Genomic DNA, 5,719 nt, shown 5'->3' on the forward strand with positions numbered 1-5,719 from the left:
TTAAAAAAATCTAGTTGGCTTAGGTTTATCATTCAATGCACATGTGGTCAAGAAAACTGTGGCTTTGGGGGGGGGGGTAAATGTCATTTATTAGAATAACCCCTAATTTTGGTCTAGTAGCCCACATATTAATTTTAGGTAGTTCATGTTGGGTAAAGGTTGTCCCATTTACAATTTTTAATTTTAGTTTTTAAATGTTGATTTAGGTCTGTTTTTGTAAATAAAAAATCAATACATATAGGCCAACATTTTAATGTTGGGGACCTACCTATTCTTTCATTTACAATGGATTGTACAAAACAACAAAATAGATAGGGTGAGTTTGAATAAAATGGGCCATTTAAGACTGGCATGTCCTATTGTTGTCAGTTTTGGTAGCCAGTCACTGACCATCATTTCAGGTTGCTGATGCAACAGTAATTGATGAGTAGAAACAAATTTTATTGGTCAACAGTTGCTACTGTGTACTTGACTTGTTAGACTTGACACAAAGGCACGAGACCCACAGGGTAAGTGTCTCCAGCGTGCTGCAAGGACATTTTCATAATAAGGGTCATAGATTAATGAAAACAATTTAATGATGCAAAGTATCTATCATATCTTCAGTGTCATGATGAAGTATATAAGAAATCAAATATTTTTTTAAAAATGCATTCATTTCTTAGTAAAAGTTATTTGGGTTGCATCTTTAAATTAAAATTGACCACATTGTATTTGCTAAAAATGTTTAATGATCATTTTCATTATTCTGTTAGAAATTACATGATTTAGGTTTTCTATGCTTAAATTTAAAAGTTAATAGCTACGTAAATACTTCTTGGTAAATGCCCACACTAGTCCAGGCCTAATGATTAGGTGACCAAGAAAGAATGAAACATTATGAAACACTATTGGTTTGTATGTGCAAGAAATGTTTTTGCTAATTATATACAGTATCTCTATGCAAGTATAGATTTGTGTAGCTATTTGATATTCTGTGTAAAAGCAGTATGAAACCATTTTAGTGAGTGTTATAAAGAATGGTAGTGGAATGGTAGATGTTTTAGTAAACTGCTTTACACTGCAAAGAATATGGCAAATATTATATCAGAGGGAAGAGGAATGAAACACAGGAGTTGAGTGGAAAAGGGCAGATAAAGTGAAATTGAAAGAATCAGCCCATAGAGGACAGGCTGTGGAGAAGTACACAGACTGGCAATAGAGTTAATATTAGGTCACTAGCCAGGGCATCCTGACACAATACCCCAATGCATTATGAGTTTGCTTCTTTTTCTGGGTTATAAAATAATCAGTTTTAGACTATTGTTATGAAATAAACTAAATATCAATTAAAAAATGATAAAATCATTCAAAAATGATATAAAGAGTGATGTTTTTACTCACAAAACTTGCAGGCTCATTTTACAAACCATATGGTCCATTTTTCCAAATTGTCATCAGAGTGTAAGTGGTAGAATCTGATCTTTATAGCTATTGTTCCAGGATGTATTTATTTTATTTTACAAATTGTCAGTATGCCATAGTGTAAGAGACATTTTTTATGTATTAACTTTACTTTGGAGGTGTGAAATTATGTAAACAGTTGTATTCTTAAAAGTTAAACAACCTCCCAACTAGACAGATAGATGGATGGATGGATAGATAGTAACTGATCCATGAGGGGTACTTTAGACTCAATCTTTCTTTTTTTGTGGTCATTGCTGGTCCTGAAAGAGTTTATTTTTATTTTGTATTTATTTATTGAACAAATGTATTTACAGCGAATGTGGCAAACATTAGTATTCCATACCATAGAGCAGGTGCATTAACAAAGAACAAGACAAGATATCAGGGCTTGGGACCGGCACAGAAGTCACTGGCTTGCAACACCTGTGGCTAGATTAAATACATAAATAAAATAAGGTTAGAATAAAATAATGTAGTAATAATAAGATTGAATAAAATAAAATTAAAAAGTGAAAAGTCATGTCAATTAGGGCTTTGGTATTAAATTATACTCTTCAATTAAATTAAAAAGTTTTTTAGCATTTTTGGTTTTCATTAGACTGAGGGCTTTGACAAAAACAAGAAACTCATTGAGAAATATACAGAAACGAGGTACAATTTTCATATACTTAGATTTATGTAAATGAAATTTCCCAATAATGATGATGTTGTTGATCAGAAAGTCAGCATTGGCATTGTCCATCAGGAGACCATAAGTAATGTCTTTTTGGGTGAAGTCATTTAGGAGGTGAATCTTTGATTGGAACCATACAAAAACCTCATGCCAAAAGTTCTTCACAAACATAAATTGGAATAAAAGATGTTCTCCATTTTCATCTCCATCACAAAATACACAGTTATTGGATTCAATGCCAAATCGATGTCTCAACAAAGCACTGGATGGATATATGCCATTCAAGATTTTGAAATGAAGCTCTTTGGCTTTCGGAGCAATAGGGAAATGCAAGTACTTTGTCTATAACAAGCAAACAGTTTCCTTTGAAAAGAAGAATAGGATAGAATTTCTGTATTGAGAAGAAGTGCATGAGATATTGTTTAGGATATTTCTTAATTTTTTGTTTGGGTATTTGAGTTGATTGAAAGCACAGCCTCCAATTAAAAGCTGTGGGAGAAATGGGCTGAATGGAGTAGGATTACTTAAATACCCTTTAATCAAACACAAGAAGGAGGTAGGGATTGCTTTGATTATAGCATTGAATGTGTTACGATCATCAGTTCTCCCATATTTGACACAAAAACTTTCATATGATAAGAAGGAGCCATTTGTGTCAATAGGATGAAATACCAACCAAACGCCTTTCTCCATCCAGTCACTATTGAACAACGATTTGTTCTTGATCTTAATATATATATATTATTCCAGATTGGGGTATTGTGGGGTGTGAAGTTTTGATTATATAGGAGTTTCAAATATAGTAAGACTTGCTGATGAAAAACTGATAATTTGACCGTGAGATTCGGGATATTAAAGTCACATTTAAGCAAAAACTCTATGCCTCCTAATTTTTTAAACACTTCTCTGGGAATGTGGTACCAGAGGTTATTGTTATTCAAAAAGGATTTTAACCAATTCATTTTTAAAGTTTCATTAATAAAATCAAAATCAATGGCTTGCAAACCCCTCCATTTTAAAATTCTTATTCAACTCTGCTCTTTTAGTAGTAGACTTTTATTTTTCCATATATAGTCAAAGTTAATTTTATTAATCTGTTTAATAGCATCGTTTGGAATGCTTAGCGAGTAGGCTGGATAGATGCATCTAGAGATGCTTTCCATTTTAGTCAGAAATACCCTTCCCATTAAGCTGATGTCTCTCATTAACCATAGGTTCAGTCTAATGACATACATTGATAGTCATCCATATGTTTTTCTTATTACATACAGCTGAGTCTCTAGAGATGCGTATACCCAAGTATTTAACCGTCTTGTCTAATAGGAATATTGTAAGCTTCTGTTAAATTACATTTTTGAACAGGCATAAGCTCACATTTATTCAAATTTAACTCTAAACCAGAGGCTTTGGAGAATGTATGAATAGCATGAAGAACATTGGGGACTTCTGACAGTTGTTGCAAAAATATGGTTGTGTCGTCCGCTAATTGGCTAATAATTAGTGGTTTCCCAAAAACGTTTAAAAGGGCAATACTGGAGTTTGTGATAAGGATACAAACTTTAGACTCAACCTAACCACTGCTCGTTGCACCCCGGAACAAGAATCGTTCACATGTGACTCGTTACCGTTTGGGTTGCCAGGTTTAGGGGTGCTAAATGATATGATGCTACATGAATGGCATAGGCTGTATAGTACATGTATACTTGAGAACACGATAATTTGGCTGTGTTTGTGTGGTTGCAGAGTACAAAACCAGCTATAAAACTGTACCATGTGAATTTAATAGTGTGTTGTCTAGTCCTATCAAGATAGTTGTCACAGTGTTTTAATAATAATATGGTTTTAAAAATAATATTATTTTCATGTCTAAGTGGATTATATATGTCAGTGTATCCACCTGTAATCAAATCACAAAGTGACTGTGAGGGTACTTGTGCTTAGTTACTATGCAATAGTCTGCTTTTTCTGAATATAGCTACAATAGAAATAAAAAATTAATAAAATAAAAATTTCAAATTATTAAAACTTCTGCCTGAACAGCATTTCACACCACCACCACCACCACACAAACTCAGTGTTTCAGTCCAGCTTTTTAACCTTGTTCTGTGATAGTGCCATAGTTGTGCAGACCCTGAATTTTCAGCCGCTGCATCAGCTCAAGAGAGAGACCAATTAATGTCTGTGCATAATTATAGGCTAATTCAGCTAGTGAATGAGATATTTATAGCATTTCCTCTGTGAAGAAAACTGAATCTGTGTGGCTGACTTTTCTGAATGAGTGCCGCTGATAATAACAAATATGTGGCTGAGCAACTATACAACGGCTTAGAGTCTTTAAGAGGGGGATATGCAAGAATAAATCTGGCAACTTAGTCTGCCATCTTTGATTGTGTGACAGGCCGCGGCGCGAGCGGGGCCTCACTTAAGTAGAGAAACGGTCCTGCACGAGATAACGGGTGAGGAGATACGGAACGGCTGTGTACCGGTTCCCGCAGAAACAGCCTGACAGACAACGACGGCTTGAAAGAGGCAGAAAACATAAAAAGCCGTGCATGTGGAGAGCGGTTTGTTAGCAGCGAGCAAAGTAGCTAACCATCGTTAGCCGAATAGGGTTAGCAGGTTAGCCAGCTTTTGTAATCCACCGGTCAGCCACACATCGTCCACCAACCCAGGCCGAAACCATATTATAAGTGAGGCCGCAAAACAGCCGAAAGGACAAAGAAGGCGCCGGCGGTGGCAGGTGGGTTTGCACGACATGCAAGTTTTACGTATTTAAGTTTTGTCCAGTAGCTGGTCTGTTGGTTTACATACAATGCTAGCTGGTTAAGCTAACATGCTCTGGCCACTGACGGGCTGAAAGTGGATTGAGATGGCGACTAATGAGAAACGAAACTGTTATAAACGATGCAAGCTGATGGCCTGCTCTCTAACGGCAAGTTGTTTCACATTAAATACGTAAACCTGTGTTGTTGGCTAGATTAGAACGTACACGTTCTTGGGTCAAATCTTTACTCGGTGTTATTTAAGGCTGGCGTGGTTGAGTTCCGGGCGAAGAGGGCCTCTACTCCTGCCGGTATGAGCCACCCAGCCCACCACAAGTTCGACTCGCGGAGACGGATGGCCTGCAGATTCATGAACGGCAGTGATTTACTGAAATACTGCGACGTTATAAAGTACATACTCCGAATTTTCTCTTGAGTGGACTAAATGTTGTGGCGATGTATTACGTCTAACTAGTGTTTATATGATGTAAATTCGTGCGTATTGTTTAGTACAGCGCTGTCCTTCAAAGTCTTATCTTGCACATCCAACAAAACGTGGTATTCAAGGAGCACAATGTGTGTGTGTGTGTGTGTGTGCGCGCGCACTGTCGGGGCTGGGACCTGGAAAAACTCCAAATGATTCATAAACTATGTGCAGATATTATTAACTAGCGTGGAGATAAGAAGCAGGTAGCTTGGTATTGTTTGCTTTTAATGTATCTGATTTTAATTGTGCCTACATCTAACTAGTTTTAGGGAAGCTATTCAGACATGCATTGATTGTTGCACTGATTGACTAGTCAGTGAATCTGCTTGATCAGAGAGTTACAGCTGAAGG

At 36.4% G+C, this 5,719-nt stretch overlaps 1 protein-coding gene across 2 annotated transcripts in view; it reads left to right on the top strand.

The window, feature by feature from the left end:
* The first annotated feature begins 4,458 nt into the window (after window positions 1–4,458).
* prrc2c (proline-rich coiled-coil 2C) overlaps window positions 4,459–5,719 on the top strand; it is a 27,543-nt gene continuing 26,282 nt past the window's right edge. The window contains exon 1 of one of the 2 annotated variants that reach the window (XM_020603363.1): window positions 4,459–4,859. The gene's annotated coding sequence lies outside the window, so the exon portion shown is untranslated. The remainder of the gene's footprint in view (window positions 4,860–5,719) is intronic. The other variant, XM_020603364.1, reaches the window with a different exon arrangement.

The sequence above is a fragment of the Monopterus albus genome, unplaced genomic scaffold (assembly GCF_001952655.1).
Source record: "Monopterus albus unplaced genomic scaffold, M_albus_1.0 scaffold61.1, whole genome shotgun sequence".
NCBI lineage: Eukaryota > Metazoa > Chordata > Actinopteri > Synbranchiformes > Synbranchidae > Monopterus > Monopterus albus.